Genomic DNA, 9,513 nt, shown 5'->3' with positions numbered 1-9,513 from the left:
GGAGGTCTGGATCCGATACCAACGGACCCAGAGCTGGATTCACCATTTGGCGCCTGCCATAACTGTTGGAGAACGGGGCACATGGTCAACAGCTGTCCTCATCCGCGTACGTTGATGTGCAACAACTGTGGCCGACGGGGTGTTACCCTGTCTGATTTCCCGCGATGTGGGAGAGTGCACCGGCGAGACATCCAGAGGAAACATGGGCCTGGAGAATTCGATAGGTTCCAGAATCAACGAGCCAATTTTTATAATAATATTTTCGATCGGGAACCTAAAAAGGGTCCAGTGCCACATTCGTCAAGGGCTATGGATGTGAATACTTCCCATGATTTTCAGCGTGAGTCCCTGTCGCCTGTATCGCGTTTCCCACAATTGTTGGATGGTCTTGAACCGATCTCATCGGATGAAGCGTGTGAATTGCCAGTTCCTGAACATAATGTTCATAATATTCATGATTGGTGGCAGAGTGCGCCAGTAGATCAAGTTTTTCAGGTTTCTGTGGTGGAAGAAACAATGAATGTGACTGCTCCAGTAAGGCGAGGAATACTCGAGGAGTTAAAGGAACTCACTTTCATTTGGTCTCGAAACAGCAACACGCTTTCTATTACTCCCCAACCGTCTTTTTCTTCCTATCCCATTCTCACTTTGTCTTGAAACTCTATGTCTTTCTCGATCTCTTAAACGTCTAGTCTGGGTTTGTTCAATATTTTCATTCTGTCTTCGAATTTTCTGTCTAACCCTGTTTTTCACACGAACCTCATTATCACTTAAATCCGTCCCTTCCATATCCTCCAAACTTTCATCAATGTTTTCGTTCTTTGCTCTTAATAATTTCATTCTTTTTGCTCCTTTAGAATTTCTGCTGACAAAATTTTAGCGAATCTCAGAACCAAGAACCGGACAATACTTTTCCGAAGGTTTTTGACGTGCTGAATCCGAATCTGACCTGAGAATTGCCTCATCAAGTCAGGTTTTTGAGATATTCTAACCTAAAAGTGCCAAAAACACGATTTTTGAACTCCTGTACAATCAAGAGAAAATTTTTTTTCTAAATGTTATTTGCGGCATCTAAAAGTACTATTCTTCTCCTTTGAAAAGCCTTTTGAAACTTAAAAAAATCTTTTTTTCACTGAGATATCGTCATTTGAAGTTTTTGAATCTGGTCAGTATGGGAATATTAACAAATTGAAGTTGTTTGATTTAAACTAATCAAAATTGAAATGGAATTTACATTTTTAAAGGTTCTTAATACTAATTGTTTAAAATTATGAAAAAATGTAAAAATATTAAAAATGTTTTAATCAATTAATTAACATACCTGTTTGATAAAATAAAAATACGTTTTCTTTTATTTTTAATTCTTGCGCTTCTTCCTCAGTGATAATAATAATAATAATTGTAGTGTGCTTAATTCGTGTATTGTTTCCTTTATTTATTGCTTTGCTTTCAATAATTATTCAGTATTTAGTTTAGAACAATGTGTCACCTTTAGGTAGATTATTTATTTTCGTTCTGATTTGACACCAAAACAAACTCAGCTGTTTCTTAAACTGGTTACTATGGTAACATAAAAATGTTTTGTTTCTAATTTTTATTACGCATTTTTAAATAAATAGTGTATTTAATTGTTACAGGAATAATTAATTTTTAATTAAAATTTGAATAATAAATAAATGTTTTGTTTAGATGCAATTTACAAAAAAATATAAATATAATTTTTTTGTAAGTAACTATATTGCAAAATTGTGTTAAAGTATATCTTTGCATCTTTAAATATTAGGTTTGTTCTCGCTAGCTACACTTTCTACACTTTGTAAAAAAGTGTACACTACGGCGTTCTCGTTACCAGAAGTGACGCAATAGTGTACACCTAACTCCCTAGAAGCCGGTGCACTTTTCCCTATTTTATTACACCCGATTGCGAGCGAGTGTAATTGAGTGTTCTGATTAAAAATTCTAGTTTTATTCTCTGTAAACATTATAATGAGCAAATCGGTTGAAATTAAGAAATTAATTAAATTTTACAAAGATGTCAGAGTTTAAACTGTGTAAAAATTTGAAAAAATTAAATTCTGCTCAGTACATACATTTAACCTTCGAAATTCTTGTAAAATTTAATTAATATCTTAAATTTTCATGAATTGCCCATTATAAAGTTTACAGGGAATAATAGGAATAAATCCTATTATTTAAAAAAAAAATTTTAACATCATAAAACTGATAAATTTTTCTCTTAAAATCACTAATAGTAAATAAATTTTGGCTTTAGTAAATGTGAGAAATAATTATTTAAAAAATTGCTTCACAATGGCAATTGTTTATAAGGTGGTTTGTTTTAAATAAAATGACCCATATATTTATTTATAAAACCTAACTACATTACAGATTGTATGCAGTTTACAATTAAGATAGCGTTAATTTTTTTTTCATTTTTTCGTGCACTTTCTCTACACTCTTGCGTTCTCGCTAGATTTTGTACTTTGTTTAAGTGCGCATGCTCCGTTTTACACTCGAATGTAGCGATGTAGCTAGCGAGAACAAACCTATTAGGTTACAAAAATTGTATCAATAACACAGGTCAACAAAAAAAGACTTACTTTTTTATGAGAAAGCGGAATGGTTTCCTATGTATTTTTGGACGCTGAACACGATCCCGACTTCCAAAATTGCCCATCACGTCAGGATTTTAAGAAAAGTGGGGGTAAAAACCCCAAAAACGTTTTTTTGAGGATTTTCAAAAATTTTTCTCTTTATCCTGACGTGTTAAAGACTTCCACAAGGTCTTAAATTAAAGCTTGTAATGTAAACTACAAGACCCATATCCATAAAATAAAAAAAAATTTTAATTTTTTTCAAAAAATGGGGTTGAAGACACTAAAAATGTGTGCTTTTGGATTGCTTTAATAGACTTCTTGCAATTGCTTGGATTCGCTTGAAAATGGTTACTCCGGGGTTTTTGAGGTCGCTGATTACGAATCCGATATTAGTTTTCAAAAATTAAAAATGGCGGATTCGTAATCAGCGACCCCAAAAACCCCGGAGTAACAATTTTCAAGCGAATTCAAGCAATTATTAATTTTTACATCTGCCATTTTGGTTCCGCCATTTTAAATTTTTAAAACTAATATCGGATTCGCAATCAGCAACCCCAAAAACCCCGAGTAACCATTTTCAAGCGAATCCAAGCAATTGCAAGAAGTCTATTAAAGCAATCCAAAAACACACATTTTTGGTGTCTTCAACCCCATTTTTTGAAAAAAATTAAAATTTTTTTTTTATTTTATGGATATGGGTCTTGTAGTTCACATTACAAGCTTTAATTTAAGACCTTGTGGAAGTCTCTAACACGTCAGGATAAAGAGAATTTTTTTTTTGAAAATCCTCAAAAAAACGTTTTTGGGGTTTTTACCCCCACTTTTCTTAAAATCCTGACGTGATGGGCAATTTTGGAAGTCGGGATCGTGTTCAGCGTCCAAAAATACATAGGAAACCATTCCGCTTTCTCATAAAAAAAGTAAGTCTTGTTTTGTTGACCTGTGTAATCTAACAAAAATTTGAATTTTTTTGATTTTTTGAACATTTAGAAAAAATTTGATTTCTCCCGTTCTAATTAATATTTTTGAAATCTGTAAATTTATAAATGTTCCTTGGGTAAATACTTAACGCTCTGCAAAATATTTTTAAATCGGTACAGGCGTTTTTGTGTGATTGGCGCACAAAGCTTTTATGACAGACATACATACATGAAACTTTTTGTGGACTTCTTTCCATTTCCTGATGTTCAAAACAACTGTTTATATTAAAATTTTCAAGTTTTAAACAATGTACAGACAGAAGTGCGATTTTATTTATAAGGATTACATAAATATAAGAAGTAAATTATTGCCGTTGTACTGTGAAAAATAACAAGTTAATTATAAAAAAGTTAGATAAATATGTAAAGTAAATTAAGGAGTTTTAACGTGAAGAAAAATTTTACGTTAATAAATTACAGGATATAAATATTTAGGGTTTAAATTTGTTGAAACGATTTTAATAAGAAACAAGTCGCTAAAAATATAAACGCTTAAAGATAAAGAATTTCTCAGAAATTAAATCTCATTATTTATAAATAATATATAATATATGCATATACACTACCGGTCAAAATTGAGAGACCATCCATTTTCAGATGATTGAAAAACATTTTAAAACATAAAATGTATGGAAACTAAAATTTTTTTTTTTTATTTTTGAAAGATGATAAAATTTTGGAAAGAACAAGATCTTTTAGAAGTCATTTGGCCAATATTTTATTTAAATATTTTTAAAAATCGTCATTTTCAATGTATTACAAAAATTTGAATAACTTCTAAAATAATGAAAGCTTTTAATGATCTTCGGCTTATTTTAAAGGTTATTTGCTACACTATAAGAATTACTTATATAGACATTAACGTGTAATTTTTTTTGTAGAAAATGCAAGCCGTCAAACTTGGACCAAAAAAAATTCAAAGTTTGACGGCCTGCATTTTCTAAGAAAAAAATTAAAATAATACATTATTTTATTAATTTATTTGCAATACAAATATGATTTTAATATATAATGTGGACACATAAAATTTAGAACGAACTTCTCCTTTGATCGGAGAAATCGATCGGTTTAGCGAAATGTTTACTTTAATAAGACGAGCGAAGGTGACCAGTTCGGTTATCAAAACAAAAAGAAAATCGTTTTTTGGTTCATTTCTCGGATCGTATCGCTTAAATTAAATACTACTCGGGAGCTTGCTTATATATTCTTGTATCCCCGTCCGCCTGAGCTCTCCGAGTAGGCTTCAGTTGTGCGGGCTCGCGCCGTGTGTATAATAAACGAACTATATTGAACGCAGCGTCGGTAATTAGGGATTTCGGTTGACTCGTACCAGAAGTCGGTAATAAAAAGAGATAAAATTACTAAGTAATTTTAAGTTACTAAGTAATTTCTTTGGTTACTACTGGCAACAATTGTTTTCACTTTTCTAATTACTATTCACTTTATATTATTATTTGATTTATAAAGTTGTCTTTCTAATTAAAGTACATGTTATGTAATAAATGTAATTTCTATCTATAAGATGTTTTTTAAAGGACTATCTCTGATTAATGAAATTAATGTAAAATTTAAATAATTGATAAAGTAATTAAAATTTTAAATTAAAAATATGTCGCACCTTAATTTTTCAAGAAAAAAAGTTTAAAATAGAATTTTAAGATATTCTGAAGAAAATAATTAACGTACTTTTCTTTAGAAAGTTGTTGAAACAACACTTAAAAAGAATATCAGCTTTTGTGTCAGTTAAAAATTAAAATGCTTCAAATCTGGCAATAAAATTATGGCAATAGTCCATAAAAATCTATAAAAATAACTGCTCTTGGTCTATTGGCTACTATTGTTTATGATTTAAAAATTAACATTTTGTTCGCCATTTTGTTTCTTTGACAAATATAATATATATTTGACATATATATTTTGACATAAAGTCATTCACTTGTTCGACTTGTATGTAGATGGCATTCCTTTTCATATGGCCGAACAAATGAATGACTTTACTTCTTGACTTCAGCTATCTAAAAACGCCATTTTTGTGAATGTGGGATTTAACCAAATATTATAATTTAATTATATAATAATATATGTTTAGCAATACAATATATAAGAAATATAAGTCAGGTGGAATTGTCCTTTTATCGTTGTGTTTTTTTTTTGTTTTCGTTAATCAATCATTGAACATATATAATATAATTTTGGATCACAAAAAAAGTTTGCTGACATCTTTAATAAGTTCACATTGCTCAGATTTTGTCTTCGCTGTCTCACCATCGTTGTCCAGGTGGTTTTTCATTTATCCCGCAATTGTCCATGGATATTCATATTTGATTAAAGTGAGTTGAACAGAAGGTGCGTTTGTTAATAATTAACTAAAATTACAGTTATAACAATAACATAAGTATCAATACATTTGTTTTTGAAGATGAAGGTCTGAAATAAAGAGTTCATGGTGATCTGGACCTAATTTTATAATTTCTTTAACAAGTTGAGAAAATTGAAAGTAAATAAAAATGTTTTACAATCATTTAAAATTGTCGAAGTTTAATTTGAATCATATTAACGAAATTACTTTTAAATTAAATTATCTTTTATTAAAAAAATGATTAAAATCGATTACAAAATAAAAGTTTGGACTTTTATAACATAAAATTCTTATTGGGGACTGAGGAAAGTCTTCAAGTAATATCAAAACAAATAACTAAAACTTTTTTAACAAAATATCATTAGTTTGCAATTTATTTCTTATTCACTACATTCTTATTTATCGAAATAATACAACTACATTTTATTTAACATTTGATTCAAATGATTATTAGAGTTATTGTCAAATATTGAATGGTCGGTGGATACTATTTTGTGATGCTCTTTACAAATTTTATTCTTAAAATGTGTTAAAATTCATAGTATTAATTACAAATAAATTTTTATTTTCATCGATAAATTTAAAAAAACTAATTGTTGCTTCTACAAAAGTAGAAATAAATATAGATTTAATTTTATGTAAATATTTTTATTTATAGCACAGACGATACCACAAAAATCTGCGTTAAAGAATTTAAAGCCAAAAAATTAAAATACTTTTTTTATAAAACATTTTTTTATTCAACTCTACTAAGTTAGATAATACTAAAATGATGTTATTGCATATTGCTAAAAATATTAACAATTACTTTTAAACTTTTAGTGGGGACAGGGCAAGAAATTTCGTTTTTGGCCGTTCAAATTACTATTAAAGAAAAATTATAATATTAGAAACAAAATAAACTATTGGGTCTTGTTTTAAACCACACAAATTACTTTATTTCACGTTAGAATTGCAATAGAATGTAAACTATATTTAATTTTTTTCTCACATTTGTTTTCATATAAATAAAGAATAATAAAAGTGACTTTGAGAACCTTTGGTCGCTTCGGTGCTAGGGTGAGCATCTCGTAAACACCCTAACAATGCGCTACAGAAACTTTAAAAATGGCGTCAGAACTTGAATACACTTGTAAAAATGTTTGTAATTTTCATATAGATTAAGCACTGAAATTTAATGCTCATGTATACTAATTGGAAATACAATACAATGTGCGAATTAAATTTAATGTTATAAATAAATTTCTTAACAAACTTAGCAAACCGTCTTTTCGTTTAAACACCATTTTTGACGCTCCTGTCACTTCTCGCGAGACGCCAATTCTGCCGCCATTCCGCTCAAGTGGTTTAGTGCATTTTAAAATATTATTGTTAATGAAGCATAAACGTTTGTTATAAACATTCTCTCCTTTCATTTTTTTAGTAAGCTTTTTTAAAAAAAATTCTTTTCTCAAAAAATGTTCTTTTTATATGTATAAAATTTTTGCATATATAAAATTATTTTGAACCAATTTTATCATTGTGCTCTTGAATGAAATCAAATAGAAAAGTAATACAGACAGAATTTTCTACCAAATTCTTAAAATATATTACTTCTAAATCATATAATTCAAAATTTTAAAATCCTCTTTGCAAAGCTTTTTGAGAAAAGTGATATTCTAACTTATAGTATTTTTTGCTTCCTCTGTAGAATACGTAGATACGTATTCCACATTTATAGCATATTATATTATTTAATGTTCGTTCATAAATTCGTATTTAGATAAAATTATGGTTTATTCAAAATAAATTCATAATTATAGTTCTAAAATTAAAAATTTATTCCTCTCATAAAGCCCTACATACAGGTTTTTTATTTTGGATAATCTAGTTGTAATACATTTTTAAAATCTAGAAAAAAATTTCTGATGGTCGATCCTTTTACATATTTGATTTTGTTTATGAGCACTGTCTTATTTACAATACTTTGAAGTTTCAATTTCTACTTTATTCTTAATATATTTTGATTTATTTTTATAATTCGTATTTACTACTAACGCTAATTAAAAATTGTCTTTACATAATAACTTATTAAGGCTTATTATCAGGGAATTTATAACAATGAAAGAACTGACACAAATGAAATTCCAAATTATCAACTTTTTTAATGATATTTATGCAACTATCGTTGTTGGGTATGGTTTGATATTATTAAAAATTTATAAAAAATTGAAAATTTGATTTATTCTTAACAGTAATTGATCAATAAAATTTTTTTTAATTTTTTTATTTCATTTCGTCAAAGACGAAGATGTAAGCTTTAAAATGAGACATTTCGTAATGTCTTTAATTGTGATATAGTTGTCAAATTCAATTGAGCGACAATGTAATTTGGAATTTTTTATATCTACAGATAAATGTGACAATAAATAGAAATATTGTTTAGGCAGACATTCTGTTTGGCATATTTGTAAACAATACGGCCCTGAAAATTTAAATTTTGTTTTTGATAGAATATGCGATATAGTGCATCCGAGTGGATTTTTCGTGCTAAACGTGAAAAATGAGGTTATCCTTAAAGCTAATTAAATTTGAGAGGCCCTGACAGAGCGTTTTTTAAATTAATATAAATATTTTTTGTTAACGTTAAAGCGCAAATAAGTTTAAAAAATGAGCTTTTTTAAATACTCGCTATTTTGTTTTAAAATTGTTTATTTAAAAATCGAAAAACGTCAGGGTTCAACAAATATCATGTATTTTAAAAAAAATTTTGTTTTTGATTTCATTTCAAATGTAGAGGTTGTAGAAAAAATAAAAATATGAAGTGACCAACGTGGGTCTAAAATTTAGGTAATTTTTGGACCTTAGAACGGAAACCTCTCCTTCCTATTTTCACAGGACTGTTCGTTTACGAAAGAAGAACCTTCTATTAAATCAATTAAGCATTTCCTATGTATATGATTTTGACCCTAGATCAAATGTTCATCACGAATTATCCATTCGGAAAAACTATATCTTATTCGCAAGAGAATTAAAATTTGCAGAAATAATATTGAATAATTAAAGGAATTAAATTATTAAACCTTGTAAGATTTATCGCCCGGTTGCTGTAATGTTTAAGCGTTTCGCGCAATAATAAAGGTAAACTTAAATTTTTCACAACATAAACTTCACAAAAATTTTTGAGTAACTGTACTGATAATAAACCATAGACGCATAGATAGAACGTATTCATATGCACTTACACAATGGTATCTTTATTACGAAATAGACTTGGAAACGCTGCAAACTTTAGACATACATGCTACAATGTTTGAGATATAGATATCGTGTTAAACTTAAACGTGTGGAGACATAAACAAAAGTGAGAAATGGTGAAAATGACAAATTTTCGTTGTGCGAAAGGCATTTACAAAAAATTACTTAGGAATATAAGTATTTCACATGTTTATAATATTTTAAGTATTGTATAAAAATTAAATTTTCCCGCCTTGTCTGACATTTTTTCTTCTACAGCGTTGCCAAGTTTATTTTGCTGTCTTTATTAACAACCTTTGCGCATCGAGAAAATTATAAATATTATCTAATTTTCATTTGT

Source organism: Leptopilina heterotoma, unplaced genomic scaffold (assembly GCF_015476425.1).
Source record: "Leptopilina heterotoma isolate Lh14 unplaced genomic scaffold, ASM1547642v1 Lhet_17, whole genome shotgun sequence".
NCBI classification, from domain to species: domain Eukaryota; kingdom Metazoa; phylum Arthropoda; class Insecta; order Hymenoptera; family Figitidae; genus Leptopilina; species Leptopilina heterotoma.
Note: the sequence above shows the minus strand (reverse complement) of the source record.